The sequence below is a fragment of the Meleagris gallopavo genome, chromosome 1, assembly GCF_905368555.1.
Source record: "Meleagris gallopavo chromosome 1, MGAL_WU_HG_1.1, whole genome shotgun sequence".
NCBI lineage: Eukaryota > Metazoa > Chordata > Aves > Galliformes > Phasianidae > Meleagris > Meleagris gallopavo.
Window position 1 is genome coordinate 92,664,707 of NC_139404.1, and position 27,923 is coordinate 92,692,629.

The 27,923-nt window shown below is 35.7% G+C and overlaps 1 long non-coding RNA gene across 2 annotated transcripts in view; it reads right to left on the reverse strand.

The window, feature by feature from the left end:
- Positions 1-27,672, reverse strand: part of LOC146545519 (uncharacterized) — a 45,231-nt gene extending 17,559 nt beyond the window's left edge. The window contains exons 1-2 of one of the 2 annotated variants that reach the window (XR_014887574.1): positions 27,593-27,672; positions 17,834-17,922 (exon numbers count right to left, since the gene is read on the reverse strand). This is a non-coding gene — a long non-coding RNA (uncharacterized LOC146545519). Of the gene's footprint in view, positions 1-17,829; positions 17,923-27,592 lie in introns of both variants that reach the window. The other variant, XR_014887572.1, reaches the window with a different exon arrangement.
- Between the last annotated feature and the right edge of the window lie 251 nt (positions 27,673-27,923).

A 27,923-nucleotide genomic window follows, 5' to 3' on the forward strand; every position in this document is an offset into this window, starting at 1 on the left:
GGACATGGCGATCCACAGCTCATCTATTCTTGATTCAGTGAAAAAATGTAATAGGTGTGTAAAGTCTATTGATCCACCTGCACAAGTATTCATAATCCAGAACATTCCTAGTTGAGAACACAGGAATGCAGTGTACCTCTTCTCCTTTAGAGAAAAAAAAAAAAGTTGAAGGTGAATAGGAAAGTCTGTGGAACTGTTGCCATCAGATAAATGATGCAATGAGCCAGGTAATTTATTAAGGCTTCTTAATGAATTATCAAATGCTAAAGTCCAGATTTTAATCTCTGTTGAAGTACAAGAATAGCATGTGCTTGAAATCTTGAAGGTAAATATTAAGATAAAACAAGCATTAGCAGGTAAGCACTCCTGTTTTACAAAGAAAGAACTGTTCTCCTTTTCCCAGTGGATCAATAAAACAAATTGAAAACAAATTGCTGAAAAAACATAGCAAGAAAATATTTGTATAAGCCATTGGTGTAATCAAACTGTCTGCAGTGTTTCAGGCTTTGTATCCTTTCCTGTCACGATGATCAAATGAGTTGTCATAGCTGAACAAGTTTGAGTGAGAACATTTATAGTAAAAGAAATGCCCTTGATTAGCAATATCCATGTTCTATTAGCTACTGTTGAAGATTTGTGCTTTAATCCAGCAGCAAAGCTTACAGCCTATCCTCACAGCTTATTTTCTTCTTGATATTTTCTTTAAGTCATAATCCTATGTGTGGCATTTCAGTCATGAAAATCATGTCACAAATCCAGTTTAATGTTTATGCTGTAGGATGAAGCAGTAAAAAGAAAGGGGCTGAGAGACAGATAAATATGGTTGGCTATAGAAATCTTTGATAAATAAAAAGATATGGCTTTGTTTTCTTTGATTTATGAAATCTTCAGTACACAATATACAGAGTCTGGGACTACTACTGAGAATAAGTCAGAAAGGAAAATAGTAGCAGACTAAAGCGTAAGTTGCACTTCTTTTTGTTTGGGAAAAGAACGTTTTTGAGAGTAACAACTTCATGCTGCACTGTTGGCAACATTTCCACTGTCGCTGTTGCCTGCAACCAAAAAAATTGTTTAAAAAAATTATGTCATATAATAGCATTAAAATGGCTACCAGCAGGCCTTGCAGAAATTCACCTTGCAATTAAAATAAACAAAAAAAACCCAAACATAAGTAACAAAAAAAGCCCACAAACCCAGAAATCCAACTTTAATTTGCAGTTTAAACTTTCGAGGAATGATTCTTATTATCTGATGATTTAGATGCAGTGTGGAACTAGAAGGATGAAATTTTTTCATAAAATATGTCCTCTCTTCTCCTTTGGCAATTTGGATTATCACTAGCTGTAATATAGAAAGTGATTTCCAAATGGAGTGTGTCTATGTACTGTGTTTTTATGTAGTGTGAGCATTATCTTTTATGATATTCAGTTTTGACTTCAACTGCATATTATCATAATTTGAGACAGGCACATGCAGTTCCACTGCAACTAAATGAAAATCCAAAATCTCCTACTAAGCAAATTTTACTTCCAACATATTCATATATTTCTCCTTCAAAATGCTGCCCTCTAGGCCTTGTATACTTAGAGATTTATACAGTGGCAGAAGCAATTTATTTTTTATTTTTAATAAACAGCCCATAAGGTATTTTAGACAGTTATAATAAAATTAGTAGCTTGGTCACATCTAAAGGGTTCCCTTTGAGAAGCAATAACACAACCTTGTTACTTCATTATGCAATAGTAGCTAAGCTTCATGCATGTCTTATTTGGCTACAGTGAAAAATATGTAATAATTTAATGAGATTGATATTTGTTAATGTACTGTGACCTCTGTTATTTTCAGATTGGCTCTGAAGTACTCCCTTAATGCAGCCATAGTAAAATTGTCCAAGGAACTTACTTTTGTAATGGAAAAAAATATATATATTGATACCTAAATATACTTTTATGTGAAAAATTCTGTAGTATGTGGATGCTTATTTGTACATGTTTTGTTGGATAACCTCAGAGATCCATCAGGATTTAGTTTTTTATGTCTGAAACTGTGTGGTTGTTTCTGTCAAGGTGTCAGTATAGGCTGCTTTTCATTGTTCTTTACATACTAATAACAATTTTGACTTGCCAATAATATGTAACTGGTAAAACTTTTCCTCCTTCTGGGCCTAAAATGTCTGTAAACAGATAAAGAAGCCTTCCACTTTTTTTAGATGTTAAAAGTGTTGTTGTTATTGTTTTTCCCACTGCAATCTGGAAGCCTGTATTAACCAAACCCTCAGATCTAAAGCATTATTTGTGAAATCTGCAAATATTTCTGTCACTGTACTGTGCATCTAGTAACTTTCAGTTTTTTGAAAGCATTCAGAAAATCCTTCTGGGTGGCTACTCGCTCTGTATTGCTTGCACTGAATGCTGGATTCAGTTCTAGGAAATCTGGAGAAGAAGCACCCAAAAAGGCAATCTTTCTTCTCATTAAAGAATTACAGGATTGCCTCCTAGAATAATTTTACTTTTGTCATTTGCAAAGACCTAGTAATCCCTATAGGATCCTGCTTCTTTTGACCCTAAGTTACAATTTAGTTATGAGTGGAAAAGTAAGATAATTAACTCTGTATAGAAATTTTGTACTGGGGACAATTTGAGCTGCTAGCTTTGTACAAGGGCTGCTCCTAAAGTAATGCCTCCTACTTTATTATGTTGTCCCATGGCATCAGAAGCTGGTGTTGGTGGTATGAAAGTAGAGGCTGAATCTTCCTGCCAATATTCCAGTACTGTTTTTTGCTATGTGACAGGAAACAGCAGAAGGGCAGTCTTACAGAGTGGCATCTGACATAGAAATGTATATGAAGCAAAGGTGTGAATTGAATTCCTATATGTAGGAAAAATGGTACCCATTGATATTCACTGATGTTTGCTGAACACTTATGGAGACATCCAAACAGTGGATGTGAGCACACTGAGGTGGTGGGTGGTGCATTTCAGCAGTGGCGACAGTGACATGAAAGACAAGCCACGTTCTGGATGCCATGCAGATTTTTGCAAGTATGGCATGCAGGCTCTTGTTCGTCGCTGGCAAATGCACAGCTAATGGTAGTGACTATGCTGAAAAACAATTTTGTAGCTGAGAATTTGCTCTATCAAATAGTGCTATTGCACTCTGTTGTAGTTCCCGCAGAAATAAACATAAGGTGCTACTTCCAGAAAGACCTACATATATCAGAAATGTAGGCTGACACATAGAAAGGGAACTTACAAAAGCAATAAAAAAACACTTTTATTGTCACTTCATTATTGTTCATAGGAAGACCAGATTAAAGGAAAATTGTCTACAGTTTTCTTATCATGAGCTGTAGGAGGAAAACAATTACCTAAATTATAAATATTGTAAAGACGTACTAATGAAAGTTCCAACATCACTAGCTTGTACCATTGATGCTGCCAAAATATAATTAAGTTTAATGTCCAGAGGAATAAACTGTTTGTGCGTATATGAAACTAACCTAACAATGTGATACTGGTTGATCAAGATTAAAAATGAGAAAACATTTCTAACCTTAAAAACCTTCAAAACCTTAATTAGCAGATTTTAAAAAGTGTAAAACTAGGAACCCTAAGATATGGGATGGTTATGCCCAGCATATCTTTCAGAGAAAGTATATTGATTTGAATAAAACAGAAGAAAGAATGAATATATATAAAATGTGTTTTAGCAGCAAGTTGCAAAAGATATGCTCATTCAGGGGCATTTTATAAGTATTACCTATTAAAGTGTTGAGAAAAAAACTGTACTTCCATTATGAAAATACTTGAGTAGAAAATGCTGGGATATAGAATAAACTTTTTTTTTTTTTAATATATAGAATAAACTTTTGCATGCTCTGACACACTGGATTAAATAAAGAAATCAAGATAATTACCAAGATAGAGTAGAAAAAGACTAAATAAATTTATTAAGAATAGTAAACTTAGCTGATACATTAGAATCAGTATTCTCAACTAAATAGGATAAGAAAGAGATAATTCTCAGGTGGTAAGATGAGATAGGAGCATGAGAAATGGCAGAAACAGGAAATTACATCTATAACAAAAGGGGGCAGTAGCTTGACAGAATTGCTAACTATGTTATAAATTATTGAGACAATCTTCTTGCAAATACCAAGCGAGTAGAATCAACCAGAGAGAAAGGAAAGCTGGGAGTGTGAGTTTATTTGAAGGGATGAGAGTTGCAAAAAGGAAGAGCTGGGAGGAAGAAAAGAGAATATAAGTGGCAGCAAATCATGTGATAAAGAATAAGTTCAGATGTGCCTGATAAGCAGTCTTCTCATTGCAGTGCAACAAAGGAGGGATCCTGCTGTTCTGACTATGCACGTGTCTGACTTATTTCTGCAAGAGGACTTGGGGTGTTTTTCCAGTATCGGATGTAGAATACTCGTAGGAAATGGGCTGAATGCCTATCTTCCTTACACGTTTTTGTCATCCTGAAAAATGTTTAATTCAGTTTCTCATTCAAATTTTCAGATGAGTACTTTCATTTTGAACTGGCCCAGCATCTTCTGATATAAGGCTCTTTCATTTGAATGCTAGTGACAGCAAGAGTCTTTGGAAAAGTCTACACTAGTCATAATTCACTTAAAGGATGAGTTCAATTGCCTTCCTTGCCTCAGAAGGTGATTGAATACATTGATGGTTAAACAACTAGGTCTATGTGTGAATATTCACATGTCACAACTGACTTGGGTGGAATTACATTGTAGCTTAACTTGAAATTTTCTTACTTGTCTAAAAGCATATTTTACAGTTGTTAATCAAGCTAAGTAATCAGCACAAGTTATATCTTTCTGCTTGGGTGAAAGTAACAGCTGCCATTCTGAAATTATGTTTTTGTGATGCCCAACAGAAGAGACTGGGTGGCAGGCGCAGAAGGTGCAGATGTTCCACCAGAAGGTATCTACAAACCAGCATCATTTTACCTCTGCAAAGCAGTCACAAATTCATAGTTCAAGAATAGCTGTTGGTGATGGGAACGTGGTGATAGGAATATGCTCTGGAGCTGATCACTGTTCTTTGAATGCCAACAGTAATTTGATGCCTTCAGCTTCAAATCTGGAATTCCTTTATAAAGGAATTCCTATTCCTATATAAAGTGTATCCTTTATATTGCAATTAGGGAAACATGCAAACTTCCTTCAAACTTCTCTGCTATTAATATTTGTTTACAAAGACTGGTGTCAATTAATCAATTGTGTTTGTGAGCACAGCCTGGCAAATATGTCATTTTTAAATAAGTGGTACCTGGCTGTAAGTTTTGTAGTGACCTGGCAGCATGGGATTTCAGGCCTTGCCCAGGATTGCTATGATCACTGCTGTTTTTAGAAAGTTTTAGCAACTGTTAGTTGCTGAATAATTGTCCAGACTGCCTGAGGTTTTGTCTGTGAGTGCCATCATGCAGAAGACCTGGCAATCTCAGGCAGTTCCTGTATGATAAACATCTGCCCATGTAGTCAAAGAGGACTATAAGAAAAATCTTAACTCCATGTGTATGCTCTTGTTCCATTTTTTTTTTTCCAGAAGCCAATTCTAAGAGAAACAGGAGAGGCCTATGAAGCTCCTTCCTGTTCAACGTAATTCTGAGATCATAATCTCTCTTGATGAAGATATGGACATGGTAGAATAGTATAGAATAATATAGATCCATGCTTTATGTGTTTCCCTTTACACTAGGGATACAGTAGTTAAAGCTATCTTGTTTACTGCTGGTCAGGCATATTTCAATAAATATCAATGTGAGTAAGTAGAATGCAATGTTAGTTTGTAGATTCAAGAGTCAAGGGTTTCTTGAAACTGGGTAGTTCCTATGATTTTGGTTCATCTTAAAAAAAAAAAAATTTGGTGATCAAACTTGCATGCCTCCCCTCCTAAACAAAAAATTACTATACTATCTTGAGATCTGAAGTATCCAGAGTTGGATGTTTGTATGTACTATATGTATGTGTATGTACAGGCATGTGCACATGAATAGGCAATCACTCTGAAGAAGAAATAAAAGCACCTTTTTAAAAAGCATAACAAATATAGCATATATTTTTGTTTTAGCGATAGATACACTCTTTATAACTCTATTCATATGTAATCATGTGTTTCTCATAATATACTTGATTTTTCTAACCACTTCACACTTCAATCTTTACAAGAGACCATTCAGGGAAGATTGTCAAAGTATGAGAAGTAGATTAGAAGTAATGACTAAAAATTAGTAATGAAAAGCAAAAGCCGGAGAATGTGAGTGTAAATCAAATCTTTCATTTGTCCATAGGCTAACAGTTGTTGTGATATTTTCCATGTCAGATTTTCTACAAATAATTTTATATGGCATGTAAAAAGAAGACTTAAAAGAAAATAAATTTATAATTGACACTAAATTATTGAAGCTAGTCAAGTAAAATGAAGCCTGAAAACATTCTGAAATAATTAACAAGTGTAGATGAATAGGCAATGGGATGGGTAATGTAAGTCATTCCTAACAGAGGTAAGGAAATACTAACTGGAAGGTGTGATCGGAGTTGTTCTACCTGTGGTATTAAAAAAATAATTGTAAGTACTAAAGAAATTAATACTACTGGCATTGAAGTTTAAACAAGAGGCTGAAGACAAAGCTACACTTACCAGATAACTGTAGACTCAAACATGTGGTTTCAGCCATGGTGAGAGATGTATTCTTTACTTTGACAGATGAAGATAGAAATGTTTATTGAAGACCTTAAACTTTTCTCTAAGTTTCCATCATTTTCCAAGAATTTAGAACAGATAGAAAATCTTCATTTTGTAATTTCAATGAATTTCAGATACTCAGAGAGAATATCTTTGTCTTTCTCTTTATGGATCTAATCACACTACTCTGATAGTTGATTAGGAGAAATATGTACTGTCTGTATATGATTTATTTTAAACATCTAATTTTAGATTTGATGAGCTGTGCCTTAGACATTGTCTAACATGATCAATTTCTATTGACTATAGAGAAGCTAGGAAAACCAGATCAAATGTAAATGTCCATTTTAAATTAAATGATTCCAGCTTTAGTGACAAAATTAACGTATCTCACTTGACTGTCCCACTTGTTAGAAATGGATATTCAGTGTTAGCTCATTTTGTATTGATAGTAATAGAAATTTAGAAATATAAATAGGGACCAAAATGGCTCTTATGCTTTATATTTCAGAAAAATAACCCAAAAGAATGTATCAAATAGCTCAAACTTATTATATCTCAGGTGAACTGCCAGCTATTTTCTTATCTCAGTTTTGCTAAGGTTAGTATATAAATTAAGAAAATAGGAATATTACAACTTATAATAATGGTAAACTGTTAACAAATTTCTACTGTCTACTAAAGGTGAACATCATCAGTTTTAAATCTTATTCAGAGACCATGTGGACAGATATCTCAATATATCCTCTAGTCAAACATATGCAAGAAATATCAAAGTAAACGTCTGGTTAAGACCATGATATTAAACTCGTATTCATAAATATGTGAGCACATGATAGTGAAAGTCACTCCCATAATTCTGCTAGCAACATTTGCACGCAACTTTTTCCACCAGTGTTCAACAGTTTGTAGTCTGGTCCAGTGTGTTGATCTGTCCAGGTAAAACAACCTGTACTGCCTGTCATAATTTCCTTTTGATATCATCTCAATTTTTCCTTAATTGTTTCTTTTTGCCCAAAAAAACACATTCAGTAGTGATTATAAATGCAGATTATATATATGTGTTTCTATTTCTCTTGCGTTTTTTTTTTTGTAATTGAGTAAAACAATTAGCGTATCCCACTTACCATTTTAACAATTTGTCATCATGTCTGAAAATAATTATTAAACCAATGTTAAACATTTAATGTTGTTTTCTTTGTGCTAAATTTTGCTTGTTGTATATCTAGATGACAAGTGAAGCCTGATAAATGAAAGTAAATGCAATCTTAATGACTTTGAGAAATTGTAATGATTAATTTATTCAGTTTTGTTGTCAAAGTTTTCCAGTCATAAGTGAACATATATTTTAAGTAGGGTTAAAATGTGTTGCTATGATAGTGTTATGGTGGCTGATGAAAGTAATTTGCAAACAACAAGAAGTGCCAAAGACTGAAATCAAGTGCTCTGGCTATCAACACAACAAAACTCTAACCTAGCAAGAGTCTGTTTTAGCATTATTCCAGATGGCCAGAATTTTCCACATCTTTTGCAATCACTGTTGCAAACATATGCATTTTTTTTTTTTAATAAAATTATAGCTTAAATTATTCCTGTATACTTTGCAGATCTAAACTTTGAACTTAAATATTCCTAACCAGAAAGATATCTCTTTGGGCATGTATTTAGCCAGAAATTAAAATGTGATATAAAAGGAATTGCAGTACATCGTGATTTATCACCTCATTTATCATGAATTATTGAATGGAATTTGATCCCAAAGTGTATTTTTCAATCATTTTGTGAAAGTGGTTAATTTGCTAATATGCTAGTTTTCTAATGTGCTATCTTAGTATGAGATACTCTGCATAAAAGTGAAACCCAAATTTTTGTACAATAGGGATTCTGTTTCAATGCTTCTAAAATAAAATGAAAAAGTTATTGAAGCGATCACAGTGTTTTCAGTGTTTTCTGAAGCATGCTGTAACTCAATTATGGTAGTAAGTGAATTTGAACATCTTTTTGTGTTGGAAAGCACAAGTATATCAGCATTTTTTGAGTACTAAATTTCAGAGATTAGTATTTTTTAGTTATTAATTCAGTAAATGCAAAAAACATCTTTAAGTTGGGGAATCCATCCAATGAGAGTTGGTATTCAATGAGACTGTATATTTTGTCTTCATTTCCAGTGAATGTTTACCATTTCAATGTACCTTTTTAATAAATGAATTGTATTAGTTTGATGTTTAGTTTGAATTGTATCAAAACACTTGTTAAATTATTTGTTTTGACAGTTTCTATTGCAGTTGTGATTGTTATTCCATGGTGTGTGACACTGTATTACATGTTGTCTGTAATTTAATGATTTTCACTTTTTTTTCAGCTGTAGCCTCAACATTCAATGACAAAAATGGTTCATGAAAACTTTCTGATTAACATGCAAGAAAAATTGGCAAGGTAAGCCTGTGCAAAGAGAACTGCACTCTGTGATTTGTTGTTTAAAAATAAGATATCAACTTGAATATATCTTACACCATCATATATGGAACACCCATAACTCTAGCATATGTATCCAATACACTAGTTTTATTTATGTTGCCCTCTTGTTTTTACATTTTAATAAAAAGTAAAAAAAAGTTTTGTTACTTATGTACATTAACTATATTATATATTTTTTATGTGGCCCAAGACAATTCCTCTTCACTCAGTGCATCTCAGGCAAGCCAAAATGTTGGACACACATGCCCTATAGGGGAGAAATGGAAGCGTAATGTAAAAAAAAAAAAAAAAAAGTATGTGGAAGTTGTCAATTTTAAAATTTTAAAAACTAATGAAAGAATAAATATGTTGAAAAAATTAATCAAAATAAAATAAATACACTCTCAGTATTACCACTTGCTTTATATTAACTGGATATATAAGGTGGGCCAGGATGGCAAAAAGGAAGAATATTTTTATGCTCTTAGATGGATTGATTTAACTGAAATAATTCAGGCTTTAGATATATGCTATTTTTAGACGTCCTGATCTTTGTGCCAGTTTCCTTCATTCTGATCAGCCAAATTCAGACATCTGTCCTTCAGCATTGCTAGCCAGGGAATTGCACTGAACTGCCATGTCTGTTTATGCTCAGTTCAGCCACATGTTGATTTTTCTCCTGTTTTCATGCTGTCATTCTTCCTGGCTCTTCCCAGTACCAAAGCCATTTTAAGGCAACCCAGTCATACAAAATAAAAAAAAAAAGTCCTTTTTTTTTTCTTCTTTTTTTCTTCCAAGCCTAGATAAGGAAGATAAAGGCTTATGGTCTGTATCCTTATGACATTGCCCTTTGGTATAAGGATTCCTAGTGATCAACAACAATAACAATGAAGTCATGGATAGTGAGAGAGAGTTTGAGAACTGTATGTTTCCCAAGATTTGATGACAGATAGGAATAAAATTTTGATACCAACAAAGTCATTCGGTCATCCAAAATTTCACCATCTCAGCAATTTTTTTTTTTTCTGCTTAGGGAAAATAATTACTTTTGTAATACAGCATTCTTCCCACTGAGCTGACCCCAAATGCCTGTGTTGTTTAATGAACAGCACTGATAAATGGTACTTTTGATAGGAATGAGCCACTTGCTGTATGCTAAACAAAAATAGTCAACAGAGTCTGTAACTTGTTGCAGATATTTCAACAGACATCAGGTAGGGATTGTAAATTGCTTCTGATGTTAGTTTGCTTTAATAAGCTTGAGGTCCAAATTTCCTTCTGAAAAGTACCAAATGCAATATAGGTCTTGAGTATCAAAAACATCCTCATCTTTAGCGAAAAAATTTCAGTCAAAGTTTATTTTTTCTAGATATTCTTCAAGAAAAGGAAATTACAATTTTCTTATTATTTTTCTTTCAGCAAATATTTTCTGTGTAAATGTGTATTTATCCCCAAATACATTTTAATGCAATTTATTATTATTTATAATTCTGATCTCACAAATCAATTACATATATATCATGGTTGATCTGTATCAAGATGTTTGAGTTGAGTAGAGGTGAGTTTCTGAGATACTCACAAAATGAATGTTCTGGATGAAATGTCCATATCTTTCAAAGAAGTAGAATCCAAAGACTGATTTTTATTTTCACATCTGACATTTCATGGACCTCGTACTAAGTTGTACAAGAGAGGGGCATGCAGTCTGGCAATCACCTACCATGATTCTGCATGGAATAAATTCTGTGGAGAATGAAGGCGTAATAAGGAATGAATGCCTCAGAAAATTGATTAGTACAGAAATGAGACTATAAATCAAAATATGCTTTCAAAAGTTTGGAAGCAGTAAGAGAGCAGGATTTTGTTTTATTTTTGCAAAAATTTATATTTGATGTATAGTATAAAGCATATGAGCAAACAGGACTGGGAAAGGCAGTGCATAATCCTGGAAATATTTGCTGTCTTTTCCTAAAGTGCGATTATTTTCCTTTGGCGGTAAGACAATATCAGCTTTCTCTCTGCATTTCCTACAGCATTTTCCTTAAGGCTGCCCTGGACAGCAATGTATGGGAGCCAGATAAAGCCAAGATCTCAGCTGTGCAGGTTCTTTCCAAGTAGGAAAATCAAAACTCAGAGAGAGAGCTCTCTGATACACACCATTCCAAGAAGGTTCTCTTCCTGCAACAGGCATCGTGCCATGCAAACACATGCAGCCATTGCTTGAAATAGCATTACATCTGTTCAAAATCAATTGATACTAAAACACTGTGTTCAAAGCACTCCTGTACTGCATAGCATAACTCCTTTACTTTCACAGTCAGAATAAATCTGGTGACAACCTACAGGAAATTGGAAATAGTTGGGACCTCAGAGATTGCAATTGTGAAGTTGCACCTATCTAATGAAGAAAATTATTTGCATTTCCAAACAGCAAGACAAGGACTCTAGCAAAGGCCCAGAGCTGCCAGTGCTGCAAGGCAGCAAAGAGCAGGACTCCCTCAGCTGTCCCGCTCTGCTCCTGGCTCTCCTGCTCCATGCTGTGCAGTGGCCAAACCATGTCTGAACTAGACTGCTCTGCAGGCAGATGCTTGTATATCCACATACACATGATTAATTCTCATCTGAGGCTTCATGATGACGCCCATCAACACCAGGGTGATTAAGATCACCCAAGCCATGGACACTAGCAGGTGCATGCTGCACTCACTAGGCTGCAGCACCATGGTGCTGCCTCTCTTATAGCCTCCTGACACCCCCCCGTTGTGATTCATCCTGCTGCTGTCACAGCCACAGCCACATCACTACACTCCTCCTCTCCTTTTTTTTTCTCTTTCCTCTCTCCTCTTCAATCAGTCAGTGTCAAAGCTTAACAAAACATAGATTTTAAGTTACTTTTTAATTAGGATCTCAGTGATATCTACTAGGTCATTAATAGAAAGCTTCTTTCTTGAATCTGTGTGTATTATTAATAAGGTTTAGTCTCTCTGATTATTTTCCCTTAGTGACAGTTCAGGTTGGTAGCAATAAAGATATTGAAAGAAGCCTGAGGGTTGGCTATCGAAAAAGACTTTGGGCATTATAGTGGTTAGTTGATATAAAAGGATTAAAGATGTTGTTTTCCTCTGGCCCTTCATGGCAGCAAGGGATATAGAGAGGACCAGGAAAACCCATCTGATAAATGTGTGGTAAGAAGGTGGTGTAATTGAAGATTTTATTATTATTATTATTTTTTTCTATCACGAAGCAGTTTTCTTAATGCCTGACCTGATGGCAGCAGATGAGTCTCACCTCTCTAAAAGGGGGAAATGAATCCTAGCTCAGGAACTAGCAGGGCTTATTGAAAGGGCTTTAAACTGGGTATGAAGGGGGAAGGGGTTGAAACAAGGCTTGTCAGGGAGAAGACATGGTGAATAATGACAGGGTTGGAGATGAGGCAAATAGCTCAGCTGAATTGCATCTACACTAGTGCACACAGCATGGGCAACAAGCAGGAGAATCTGGAAGCCATCGTGTGACAGGCAAACTGTTACTGAACATGGTTGAATCGCTCCCATAAGAAGAGTGCTACAGTGAGTGTCTATAACATCTTCAGAAGGGAGAAATAAGGAAGGAGTAGTGGTATCGTTCTCTTTGTTTAAGAGTGTTTCAATGTTGAGCTGAGAGTGGTAAGGTTGAGTCTCTATGGAGAAGAGGGCTGACAGTACTGACATCCTGATATGAGTTTGTTATAGACCACTGTATAATCAGTGAATATACAGATGTTATAATTAAGAAATATACAGGAAAGCTAGGCTAAATAGCTTATCAAACCAAAGAAGAACAGATGGAAAGCTTACCCTTATCCTGGGCTCACTAAGAAGACTCTGAGAGGAGCAATCTCTAAAAAGAGATACTTCCCCTCTGGTAGTCAGCTCCTAAATGGAGTCTAGGAGAGGTGGAGCCAGTCTCCACCCTTCCAATAGCACAGAAGAATTTTCTTCACCTGTGTTCCCAGGGCTGACTCATTGCTTGCCTGAGGTGGTCACTCAGAGGTTCAGGTGTGATTCAGCAGTTTCCATACAACCACTTAACAGGATGAAGAGGTGAACAAGGTGTTTTACAGACAGCTGTCAGAAGTTGTGTGATCACCGGCCCTTCTCATAAAGGACTTCAACTTCCCTGATATATGTTGAAAATATAATACAGTGCAGAAGAAGGGGTCAAGGTTTCTAGAATGAGTGGAAGATAACTTGCTTGCAGCTGGTAAAGGATTCTACTGAAAGAGGTGTCCTGCTGGACTGGCTGTTCACATACAGAAGGACTGGTGCGAGATGTGGAGGCTGGGAGCTGTTTGTGACCACAAAATAGTAGAGTTCTCTATTCTTGGTGAAGTCTTGAGGGGGTCCAGCTTGGACTATTGGAGAGTGCGCTTTGAACACTGCAGGACAGTGGTAAGAAGAATCCCTTGAAAGTTAGTCCTAAAGGGTTAAGAGGTCCAGAAATGCTGGACAGTCCTCAAGAATGACAACTTAGAGGTGCAGAAGCAGGCTGTACCCCTGTGCCATAAGATGAGAAAGTTGGGGAAGAAGACAGATGTGGATCAGCAGGGAACTTTTTCTGAGGTTCCAGGAGAAAAAGTCAACCTCCTGTGGAAGAAGGGACAGGCAACTCGGGGAGATTACAAATAAGTTGTTAGGAGATGCAGGGAAAAAATTAGAAAGGCAAAAGTCCAGGTTGAATTCAACCTGGCCACAACAATAGAAGTGAACTGCAGTGAAAATACTAAGTCTTGGCCTGACACAGTGATTGAGCACCTGGTGGGAAAGCAGCACCAACCCAGGGGACCTAAGGTGCAAGCAATGCAGCTGAATGACGGAAGGGATAGAACCAGGATCCACCTCTTCCCAGATCTCATTTAAGGATTGGTAGTGGAGGTGAGGGTATCTAGTTGGAGATCCCTGCCTACCTGTGGTTTTCCAGAGGTTAGCAACTTTTTTTTTCCTTTGTTTTTGTGTCCATGGCTGCTGCCTTTTGGCTTATTCTCATTTGTTGTAGCTTAGGATTGTGCTACTCTGCTATTATTGCTGTATTTTCCATATTTATAGCATTACAAGAATAAAAACTTTTTTACAAATATGTCCCTAGTAAGATAAGGGCTAAGGAGAATCTCCATCCTTGACTGAATGCAGTGAGGATTGTGTGACCACTGAAAATAAAGACTCTTTCAATGGGAGAGGTCCCAAAGGACTTAAGGCTTACTAGTGTGATTTCCATACATAAGAAGGATTGTAAGGAGGATTTGGCCTTTTAGTGCTGGGAAGGTTATGAAACAGATGATCTTGAGAGAAATTGCATGGCATTCACCTAACAACTAGGGGATCTCTGGTGAGGTTGCACCTTGTACTGTGTCAGTTTTGAGCCCCTCACTCCAAAAAAGATGCTGCAGCATGCTCAGAGAAAGGTAACAAAGCTGATGAGTGGTCTGGAGCACAAGTCCTATGAGGAACAGCTGAGGAAACTGGAATTGTTCAGTTGGGAGAAGAGGAGGCTCAGCGGTGACTTCATCACTCTCTACAACTGCCTGAAATGGGGTTGTGGAGAAGTGGGGATTATCTTCTTCTGCTTTGTAAGTAGAGATAAGGCTAGAAGGAGTGGACTCACACTGCCCCAGAAGAGGTTTAGGTTGAATATTGGGGAAAAACCTATTCTCTGAAAGACTTGTCAGGTGCTGGAGCAGCCTGCCTAGGGAGGTGGTTGAGTCACCAACCCTGGAGGTGTTCAAGAGTTTAGATGTTGTATTAAGGGACATGGTTTAGTGGGGAAATACTACTGGTAGGTGGATGGTTGAACTATATGATCTTGTGATTCTATGATTGTATTCTAAATAGAAGCTCTTTCTGCACCTCAATCCTAGGCCACCAACTCCAGATATGGAGTATCTGGGATGGGCAGGTTCTCTACCCTGACATTTTTGAGCACAATGAGATCCATGAGTGGCTATTCTTGCTACTCCATCCGCGGGCAGCTGTGATAGTAATGTCTGGGCCACTGTGAAATGGCAACCTTGGCCTTTGCAGTCCATGTGAGGAGAAGGCAGTGTGAAAATGTTGCCTCTTATGCAGTAGACTTCTTTCTGCCTACCTCATACTTCTCACTTTTTCTTTCTGGTAGCATGTCATCACTTGTCTTGAGTTGTGAGTCCTGCAAATGCAGTTCTGTGTAAGAATTTCTATTCCAGTGTCAGTGGAGGAAGAACCTCCTCATGAGATGATCTTTCAGCTCCTCGAAGTCAGATGGGTGGCAAGCTTCTGACAAGGATGCCAACAAATGTAGAGAGCTGCCACTGCTACAAAAGAGTCAAGAGCTAGGCTTCTCTAACTAGCTTGTTCTGCTCTTGCCTCCTCTGCTTCATCTCATGACAGTGCCAGTAACTGGTAATTAGTCTTCCACAATTACCTTGACCAACCACTTTTTTTTTTGTCTGTTCTACAAGCACTGTCTCCTTTGAGATTCTCATAGTAAAAATGGTGAGGGATGGGCCGACAGTAAGGTGGTTTGAAAAGTTTTAATGGCCATGGCCAGAGTGTAGTGATTGGTAGCATGAATTCTCACTGGAAGCCAGTGACTAGTTGTGTGCTAGAGGTCAATATTCATCCAGTACTTTTCAAGGTCTTAATAATTTGGATGATGGAACAGAGTGCATCCTCAGAGTGTTTGTAGGGGATACATACCTGGAAAGAGTATCTGGGCAGGGGGGTTGGACTAAATGGTTGGTTACAACTTCAATCTCTGTGACTTGATTAAATACTCTATGCGTGCTGTAGCAGTCTGACTGACATAACAGCAAATTTGCATTCAGCCCAGCTGAATGGGCAAGCTCAAATTTATGTTATTCTGTCAAGGTGTTTTTTTTTTTTTAAGTGTCACAGTCTCTTCACTAAAGATGTTGTCATATGATATTTTTTCCTGGAGCTATTTAGAATGTTATGTACTTATCTGCTTTGTAACTTGTAAATAAGAAAATATCTAAAAATATCTAAAAACAGTATCTAAAATATCTAAAAATTATCTAAATACTGCCAAAAACTGTGATTTAACATTTGTGTGGATTTCCATATTGCTGTAAGCTATGCACATTTTTTTACCTGAAAGAAATTAGAGGAGGAAAAAGCTCCTATAAACTGAGCTTTCATATAGAATAATCTACTGGTTTGGAAGTCTGGATTACTGAGAAAGGGCTAAGTAATATAACAAAATTGAGCTGAATGTAATCTTCTGGTAATTAATATTACTTGTCAAAAACACTTTCTTTAGGACTCGAAATTGTTAAAAACAAACAGTTTTAAATTTGAGACACTTAAGTAGAATTGATCAGTGAGATACTGCAGTGATGAGGAGAAAGAGATTTATTTTTTTTTTTTAGTATCAGCACTTTTTCAGTGACAGTGGAATGGAGGGCAGAGATCTGAATATGTCCTTCAGATCATTTGAGAACTTTTTGCCTTATGCTGTGACAAGCTTCTAAGTAAGGTGTGTATTTTGAGAATGAGATTGATATTTTATGAATCACTTCCTTAATTTCATGAAGAACTTCATGAAATTCTTTGCTCATATCTGATATTGCTTCAGATTTGTTTCATTTGTTGCATTGGACCTGAAGTACTCTCAGGGAAGAATTTGAATGGGTTAATGTATTCAAAGAAGATTTGGGGTCAAAATATGCCTTGACTTTGCATTTCACATCTGTAAACCACAGATATCCTCGACAGAATTCTGGTCTTGAAGTTTAAGAAGTACAAGAACTTAATTTCTTCTGATACAGGCCCAGAAGTATTGTAGTGGAGAATGGGAAAAGCAGAGAAAAATCATGGCTCGAGCTTGGCTAGCAACACCATTTATTCTAAGATGGTGAAGAAATGTGCTTAGATAGACTGTATCTGTTTGGTAAAATTAAACCTGAAGATGTTATGTACCTTTATAAATGATCATTATTTATTCATGTCCATCTAGATATGGACAGAAGTGAGTAGATTAGGTTGGAATAAATTCCTTTGTGTTATTTAAACTAAATATAAAAATAGTAACCCCTGTCTCATATTTCTGACTTCACAGCCATTCCTACTGAGTTTTCTCTGATTTTGGACTTTTCACAAACTGTAGAATTTCCTAGTTGGCCAAACAGTGAGAAACTTTAATGATGCTTAAGTTCTGTGATTTTTGAATGCCTCATTCTTTTTCTTTTCTTTTTTTTTTTTTTTCTGTGAAAACTCTGAACAGTTTAATCTTTGTAATAATTTTTTATTTCTCTCTGGAGTTTTCTTATAGCAGATAGCTATCTACCAGGCCAGTGTTGTGTTGCTCTGAATTCAAAGATAAAAAGCTTCATTTTCACTTGAAATCCTAGAAAGCAGGCTGCCATTCCATTCACTATTCTATTACCTATTTACATATCCAGCCAGGCAATTAATGCATTTTATGCCATTTCTACAGTGACTGCCTTCCCCTCGTTTACAATGAGTAAAATCATAGAAATTATCTGTTTAATCAGCCTGAAAATATAGTGATCAAAACAAGGGTATATTTTTAGAATCCACTGAATTAAGAACAATTCTTTAGCCCAACCTGTGAAGATCACGTAGGATCAAATCTGTTATATTTTACAGAACTGTAGATTCTGACTTACCTACCCTTCAAGTAATCCTCTTGAAACCATTGGTGTACTCTGCCAGAAATAGAAGTGTGTGTAGCAGCTGTTGAATTGACAGAGTTGGAGTGTCTGTTGGGAGAAGCATGGAACAGTTAAAGACAAAAATCAGAACAGATGAGCAACTGCAACAGTCTAAGAGTCCCAGGGTGTATGAAGAGGCCAAATTGCTGGGTATGTTACAAAGGACAGAGTATGAAGCACCAATGAAGTGAAGTCTATCCTGTTAAAATTATTAGGACCAATTGCAAAGTAAAGTGCTGTTTAACATGCAACAGCTGCTACTGCTTCCCCTGTAGCATGGTATCACACGTTCTCGGTTCATCAGGTTTCCTCTCTATCATATATTCCTCTCAATATCTCTGTTCTTCTAAAATGCTGTGAGATTTCTCTGGATCTGTCCTTTGGCTCTTTATTCTTTTCAGAAGTCATCTTTCCAGTCATTAGAAGCTACATGGGTAAATTATAGTGTGTAACTTGTGTTCAAAAAAAGCCTAACCATATTTATTTTATAATACATTTTAATAAATCACTTAAATCAGTTACAGTTTAGAGGCCTTACATGTAAAGAAAGTTGTGCTGTGGATTCAGCATCAAAAAACCAGATGGCAAAGAAAAAAACTGGAAATACAACAGATGGACAATGAATGATATGTAAATTAAATAAGGTTTGAAGAATCTTGGGATCTAATTGTCATTTTAAAGATTGCTTATCAAGTTATTTTTATATTTTTCATTATGTCATCTTTTTTTTTTTTTATTTCATACTTTCACTTTTAAAGAAGTTTCAAGTAACTCAGCTTCTTTTTCCATATATATTTACGTCAGAAAAGCACCAGTTATATCAGTTACCTAATTAGTTCCTGAAAAACAAAAAAACCAAGTAGGTGATCATAGTCTAAAGGTATTAACTATTTGTTGGATAGCTTGCCTATACAACTTCTATAGCTTATGATCCATAAAATACATAAATGGAAGCTAACTTGCAAGTCATAGCTATAAATATTTGCTTGCCTTGAATCCATTTAGTGCTTTTACTTTTTAAGGGAAGTTGAAAATTAATTAATATATATATTTATATACAATATTTATTTATATAACTACATCCTTATTAGGAAAGGGGTGGTAGAAAAATATTCTGCTTTGTTCTGAGGTGGCTGAAAAATCTCTGTTCAAGTTGGTCATTCTAAACAATGTTAGAAGACCACTCTGTTCACAGTATCTATATTAGTTACTATCTATATTATTATATTACTATCAGACTTAATAGACTAGATTTTCTAAATAACTGCCCCATTTTTGTGCTATTTTGTGCCTGATATTTTCTGAGAAACTCTTTGTTTCTGAGATTAAAAAAGCATCTAATCTTTTATTAGTCAGTATCTTTATCAGTAAAAGTCTGAGAGATTTGAGAGGAAAATATGGCACTGTCAGAAAGATGAATGCAGGTTCAACATATTTTGTCTAAATATTACTCAAACATTAGCAAATACTTACACAGATGTCAGATGACTGGAAGGGCTTTTGAGAAATATTTTTGCCCTTGGGTAAATGGTAAGCTAGCACAGATCTACTCTCAAGTTAGGGAAGGCCTGTTGTTTTTTAATTATGTGAATTGGCTAAAATGTTGTTGATCTTGCATTACAGAAGAATTTAAATAATATTTTCTGCTGAATAGACACAAATCTATTGGTCATGTAACTTGCCTTATAGTCTGGAGTGTTTTCAAAATTTTAGTTAAAAGAGCATCACAAAATATATATCTTTCATTATGATGTAGTTTTATGGAAAACAGGCTAGAAGTACAGATTCTTCTAATGAAAAAATGATCTGTTAATTTCCTTTTAGTCCTGTGCATATAGGCGGTGTGAGAAAATGAAACAACTCTGATATACCAGCAAAGGAAGCATCTGATGTAATACCTAAAATGTTGAGGTGTCACCTGAAAGATCCATGACTTACAGTATAGTATTCTGACAATCAACTGTCAAACTAAATCACAATAGATTAAAATTTAATTTAGGCTTCCCTTGAAATCTAATTAAGCTCAGGTTTCCCAAAATGTTGAAGACAGCTGTTGTCTTCAAAGTTCAATTTTATGTCCATCTATTTCTTTATAATAAAGATTATAACGGGTTCCGATTCATTTGCTATTTATTTTGAAGTTCCTTTCAGTTATGCGTGTTGAAGGAAATATGTGACCCATATGTCTGAATTGATATGGACCTATTTCCATAACTTATATATTAAAAGTTGATATAGAGGACTTGTGGTAAAAATAATCTAACAAAACTTGGACTTTCAATTTAAGGATTTACCAATGTTCTGTTGAAATAACAATGTCAGGCATTATTTGGTTTTGACATTTATAGGTGAATATAATGCATTAGGAATAAATGTTTCTCTTAGAAATTTGTTTATTTTAATGTACCTGTAATTTCTGTGAAGAAAATTAACTATCTCACTTTTCTCACATACCTTACACTTAAAGTATATTAATCTAAATAATGCATTATGGCAGATGGTAAATTTGTCGTGGAGTTTTGTTTACATTACATTTAAAGGTGTTTAACTGAAAAATCAGTTTAAGAAACAGTGAAGTTGGTTTCTTTGCATTATTTAGTTAGATTTTCCATCAGTGAGATCCATATCATGGCAAAGATATTAGCTTCTATTTCAGGAGAGAGAAATGGATTAGCCAGCAAATGAAAACGGACAGTTTTGAATATTTAAAATAAACCGAAACAAAACAAAGACAACAACAAACAAAACTGTTGAATCTGAACTTCAAGACTTTTCTCCAATAAACTTAATCATAGAAATACATTTTGGGATGTTTTTAAAGCAGAACTAAAAATATTATTAATACAGTTAATATTGTTAATATTATAATAATAATAACAATAATTGAGACAAACTGGCAAATCAGGAGTATCTGCTACAGAAACAATAGGAGGAACTGTAAAGGTATATATGATCTGAGATTTGTTAATACCTCAAGTACTGAGGGAGTTGGGGTTGTTCAGTCAGTAGAATAAAAGTCTCTGAGAAGGCCTCATGGTGGACTTTCAGTACCTAAAGAGGGTCTACCAGAAAGCAGGAGAGGACCACTTTGTCAGAAAGTCTTGTGATAGGAGAAGAGATAGTAGCTTTAAACTAGAAGAGGAGAGATTCAGATTAGACATCAAGAATTTTTTTTAACTGAGGGTTATGAGGCACTGGAACAGGTTGCCCGCAGATGTTGTGGATGTTTCATCTCTGTAAGTGTTCACTATGAGGCTGGATGGGGCTTTGAGCAACAAAGTCTAGTGGAAGTTGTCTCTTGGCAGTGTGGGTGGAACTAGATCTTTAATGTCTCTTCCAAACCAAGCTGTTCTTTGATTCTATGGTTGTGAAAGCCAATAAAACATATTTTAAAATAATTTGGAGAACTTCACTGGTACTGTATCTGTTACTTTTATTGATGCAGTTGAGGAGAAAATGTAGCAGGTAACTTTTAACCATAGCTACTTTTAGGTACAGTGGGTACATAACATTTCCTGTAATATAACTGTGATAGATCCTCCCACATTACTTATATTGCCTATATATATATGTGTGTGTGTGTGTGTGTGTGTGTGTGTACACACACTATTGTTCATTTACTAGCCTAGTAACAAACGCAATGTTGTACAATAGAGGATAAGTATTTTTGTAGCCTTGTTACAAAATAAATGGAATCTTTTTTTGAAATATCATAATTTATGATTTCTAGGAAAAAAAATGTATGAGTCATGAAATGCCAGGAATTATAATGTACTAACCAATTGGAAAAATTTGTTTAGTAACAGTACCAAATGCTATTAGAAAATAGGTCTTAGAGAAGAAAGATGCTAGATTATAAGGAAAACAGTGGTTTATGGGGATTGAGGCTGTACGGATTCATAGAAGAGAAATTTCCCTTGCTTTAGTGATATGTATGAAGCAATAGTCATGCTGCTCAGGACAGACAAATCATGTGACATGTCAACCACACTCCCAGTGCAGCTTACTAGAATATAAGGATAATTGGTGGTTTCACACTGAGTAGATGAACTCCATCGTGCAGCCCCCTTACTTGTCCTCCTGAGGACAGGAGGACAAAATATACCTGTTTGCTGGCTGTACAGTCAGATGAGCTGGCTATAGGAGACTGCTGGCTACAGAAAACTTGGTTCTCCTATGTTGGCTGTGCCCTGCTTATTCTAGCTTGCTGTCACTACTTTCTGCCCCCAAGACGTGATCTTTATTCGCTGCACCCTCTCTTTCTTGCTCTCTTGTCCTCAATCAGACATAAGGAAAGCTGAGCATTTGCCACAACTGCTTCCTTGTGATAGTCCCAGAGGTCCTGCTCTGTGCCAAGCTGTGCAAGATCTATAGCTGACAATCATCATTAACAGCTTGGTCTGCAGGGAGATTTAATGTTTGACTTGGTAAAACTGGCAATGTGTTCCTACCCTGTAGAATCAGACAGGTTGGGCAAAGCTGGTATGATAGTCTTGCCAAGAGGAAGGCTCCAGGAACCTCAACCCACACAAATGGTCTCTGGTGTTCAGAACGTTTCTGGCTACAGCGGTCCCTTCTGTGGTGATACTTGTTTTTGTTGTTGTTGATTTTTTTGTTTGTTTGTTTGTTTTGTTCATCAGTGATCCAAACTGCCTGAAATAATGAGTGTTGGAGTGTTTCAGTAGGATTATAGTTTTTGTAGAACCGTATGAAGAAAGCAAACTAAGTGCTTCAGGGAGGGGTATGAGTGTCTTTGAAAGCACTGAATTGTAGTGCTGCTTTTAGAGGACTGTCCCAACGTGTAGGGTTCATTCCTTGCGATGGTCCTATACATACTGACTGTGTTGAGAAAACATAAATTTGGTTTTGGTAAATTTTCTTTTCAGGAAGAGTTAAAAACAATCCAGCTGCAAGCTGTCATGCATGCAGTGTGAGACATCAGAAGTGGGACCAAGGACAGTAGTCAAATTGATGGTGTATGCATGGCTGTCATTTAGAGAATTTGAAAAGTAAATTATATTTTGCATCTTCTCGCAACAGCACTCATAGCTGCAATCTTTTACCTTCTCACACTGCATCCCATAACAATAATAGAGATGATTATGATAATTACAATAAAAATTAATAATACTTGCCCTTTTTTTTTTTTCAGTGAATTTTAAAGTGCTTTTCAACATTGACTAATTATGTCTAACAATATGCTGTGAGGTGGGTAGCAGGTGTTTGTTCGTCTATCTGGATCATGTCACCCACTGTAGTAATACAGCTGCTTGTACTTAAGTCTCATTGACTTCTGAATTATCATTATGGTTTTCAGCAGATCATTTTCTCACTTTTTCTGCGTAGTGTGTAGAGAAGTGGGAGACTTTTCTTACATGACTGCTGTTTTGAGAGCACTGTAAATTTACATGAGAAGAATGTGACTACACCCAGTCACAGCTATGTCCATCATGATGAGAATGCAGAGCTGTGCAGCCATGTGAACCCATGCTTGCTGCACAAAGAAGTGCAAAGTATTTTAGCAAGGAGGCATGAAGAGTCCTTAGACTATCCAAGTTTGGCTCTCAGACTAATCTTCTGTTTGATGGTTAATGAAATAACTGAGCGTTTCCAGGCATGTTCCCTAGAAGAAAGTATTACTGTGGATCTCAATTGTGCTCATATATACACATGAATAAAAGTGAAGGGAATCATGGAAAATGTCTTCATTTTTGTTTGCCTTCACATTTTAATCCAACCCCCTTAAACATGTACATGCTAATACAGAGCATTTACTTTATTTTCAAATGTTAACTGAGAGATTATTTACACTGAGGTAAACTAATCTGAGATGCAACCTGTTTCTTCTAATAATCAGAACATAATATGGACTCTTTGCAGCAAAATAAAGGATTTTGAGAAGGATATGAAATGACAGATGCTTGATTAAATTTTTAAAGGGTAGAGTGGAGGATGTAGAGTAAATTTTCTGAACAGTGTACAGAAGATTCAATACAAATCCTATTATTAGTTTACAACATGTGGGTGTTAAGTAATAACAGGGTTCCTACACAGATGTTTTTAATATACTGATATACAAATTTACATCCATGCATTCAATGAGTTTAGACTCTGAAAAGTGGTATCAGTTTTACAGTTCACATGCTATCAAAATATTCTTCATTTTCTTAACTAGCATAGCATCATTTCAAAAATGGCACTACATAAAAGGCCTGGTTGTAAGCCTGGCCCTCAGGAGATTCATGATGACAGGTAGCACATCATGAACTTTGAAAATGGATGGCATATCTGGCCCCTTTTACACTTGATCAACCCAGAAGAGGTCAAGTCAGAAAGTAATAAAGTCAGATAACACAAATTATTACTGTCTGGAACAAGATGAATTTGATCACATATGTTGGATTTCCTCTGAACTGAATATACAGACAATACTGGAATACAGTCATACAAGATATTTTTTTCTTATAAATACTACAAGTTATGGGAATAGCTGAGCACTAATTTCCCTATCAAAAGAACAAATGTGATATTAGGACATCTGAGTGCTTAATATTGAATGACCATGCCAGACATTATAGAATTCTAGAGAGACTGCAAGCATCTGTAATAGACAAAGTATTTCATGAAACTAAGACAAAGTTGTAAGGGAATATCAGTTAAGAGGTGAAAAACATGCATCTCTGCCTCATATTAATACAATTGTAAGGTATTTGATTAGGGATTAATAAATGTGGCATAGATGAACTCCACACCTTTCTAACGAAGTTTCAAATTCATTACAGCTTGTATATATACCTTGATACTCTGGAGAGGCTGAATACTAATTAATCTAGATAATTATTTAAAAATACAGTCTGCAAGTACCTTGTTGCTAATACACTTATAGTAATTCAGCCAACTTATACCAATATTAAGTTTAAAATATTTCTACAATTATGTGTTCTCTTGCTTTACATGCTATACTGTCAAAGCACAGTTCATAATAAATGACGTGCTACAGCTGAAGTTCATCTCATTTTAGTAGTCTTCTAATGTTTATTTGAAAAATAAAAAAGGGATAAGCCTATTTCTTTTGATTGCAGAACAAATTAATGTACCTACAGATTCACAAGTATAATATTGTCTACTCTTTTTTTGATGTGTCTGCACTAACTAGCTTCTGAAAACTGACTTCTTTCCTTCACTGTGGCACTTGTGGATGATTTTGACAGTATACTCTAGGAAATTGCAAGCTTTGATAACTAGTATTTTAATAAATAAATGGTATAATTGAAGTTCTAATTTATGTTCAGTGGATGAGAATTTTTCCCCTTAGTCTTAATGAATCTCATTGAATTTCACTTTGACTTTCGTCAGAATGGAAGGGATAAGAGAGATGGGACATGATGATGGATTTTGCATGTCCTCAAACTCGAAGAGTCCAATTATAACTCAAGATATAGAATTCAACTATATATAGATTTCTTTACATATATGCAAATAAATAATTTGATAGCGTTTCTTTTATTTACAGCAGCAAGCAGTAACTGATTTGGAAATTTTTAGGTGTTAAAACATTCCTCATCTTCAGTTTGTTGGTTGCAGAACATAGGGAGGCGGCTTGCCAGAGTAAAAATGATATAACTAAGGTTTCTTCTTGTATATACAATACTTTCCTTTTCAATAAATGGCCCAGTTACTAATATCTGAAGGGATCCCAGTTCTGAACAGCTCTAGAAAATATTTGGTTAATGTTCTGCATTATGGTATATTCAAGCACATACTTGCAAGCTTTCAGTGCTCAGGCTCAGAACCTGGCATAATACCAGAAAGAATAAAACTGTGTCATTAACCTTTGCATCTTTATTCCTATAACAAAAGACATTCTTAAAAAGTTAATTTCAGTTGTGATGACTGGCAAAAATATAGGATTAGAAGTAAGGAATTTTAATACTAGAAACTCCATGTAATTCTGTGAAGCCATGCAAGATTTACAATCTTGATGATATCAGATGAGATTTCAACAGTCATACTTTACACAGAAGACCAATGTATACTTTTTTCAGTTAGCTGTTATGCCTCCACTATTAGAAGTAACGTGATCAGACCCTGGTTAGTGTTGAAGAAGGACAGAGAAAAGAAATATTGATGTAGAAGGCTGTAGAAGGCAAATTAGAGTTTGAAAATATATAGCCTACCTGAAACAAATATATAGAGCTGTTTTTTGTTTGTTTTCCTGATAACTTCAGAAGGAAATTAATTTCTTCTTTATACTTTATTTTGTAAGTATGTGTGTAGTATACTACTTAATGTTTTAAACATTCCTTTCTTCCTATTCTGTTTCTTTTTGTTCTGTTAGCTATATATTTGTGAAATAAATGGCTTGTCTATCTTTAATGGAGAAGCTCTCTTCATCTCAGTCACGTGTTCTACTTTTCCTCAAAACCTTTTCCATCAAGTGTATCTTGATGCTGTTATTGTTACTGATAACTTGCATTTCAGAACATGGTATCCCACGTGACAAACGTCTACATTTAAAATATATATGTATATGGAAAATAATATTGCTTCTTAAATGGGCTCATCATGCTAACTAACAAATTCGCAGTAGAAAAAAAAACAATTACTGCTAGGTACAATGTATCTGCTGTACAATCTGTTAGATTTTAGGAATTCACGGATGTCCCTTCACATGTTTTTCAGATGAATATTAGGGAAAACTGTTTTCCCTAATAGTTATTATAAGAAGATAACTGAGGATTAACTCCATCTCCAGTTCTTCTCTGGAGTTAGATTAATTCTGCTCTCAGATGTGTCTATCTGTAGATAATGTTTTGTAAGTGGAAATGCATCTTGCATTTGGTAGTAATATTAGGCTTTGATCGAGTCACTTTGATCGAGTATTACCATTTACTACGTGCAATTTCTGAGCAATTGCATTTGGGGAAAAAACTATATACCCAATAAGAACTGGGGCATCTGGCCTGGAATCAACCACAGATGGATATGCATGAACCCCAAGTGTTTTTTTTGTATAATGCTGGAGGATAAGTGTGTCATATGCAGCTTTCCCAGACTTATATTTCAGCTTTGTTATGACAGATAACAGCTCAACTACTGGAGAGGCAAGTCTCTTTTGAGAAATATCCTATATTTTATGCTACAGGGAACATAAAAATCAACAAACTTTGTGCCAGTGTTTGAAAATGAAATGGAAAAAAGCATAGTGTCTCTTGGAGACCTTCTGAAAGCAGGGCTAGCTAAGTGTGTCCTGAAAGTAAATTTGTCAGACACTAGAGCTGTGTTGCAGAACCAAGTGGCATCTCTTTGTTTAAATGAGTTTAGACTGACTGAGTGGAACTAGTGGTTATGTATGTGCAAATGGGTACATAATAGAAAGAGCAGTTCCACATGAAAAATGGTGGCAGAAAAAGACTCTACAGAATTTACTGGTAGTTCTCTGTCATAGAGTTAACTAGATCGATCTATGTCTGTCACAGGGAGGCAGTAGGCCACTGGGCGCCCCCCAGCCCCACAAAATGGGAAGGAAAAGGGGTAGGGAGATGGGAGCTGGGCTAAAGGAACGAAAAAAAAAAACAAAACAAAACAGTGGCAATGATCTATGGAGGAAAACTTATTTTACTAACTATGATATCAGAATATAATACAATATAATACAATCTAATTGAAATTGAGACTAATAAATCAAATAAAATAGGAGAAAGTTCCTGAGACAAACCTGAAAAGCTTGGTACGTCTAAGAAAGCACCCTCTACCACCCACTGCCAGGCAGTAAGAGACCGCCCAATCAGGAAGGGCTAGATCCCATGACTTCCGTGATGTACAGGGGCAGGTACTCAGAATTGGAGCATTAACACTTTAACTCCCAGTGCACTACATGATGTTATGATGTGGAATACCAAAAACCAAAAATCGCAAACCCGTGGCATTCTCACGTATCAGTATCAAACATCTCCTATTGCCTTAACTGCAGAAGTCTGTCTAACAAGAGATAACAATTCATGTGTGTATTTTCAGTCATTTCCGTACTTTTTGTTTCTAAGAGAGTA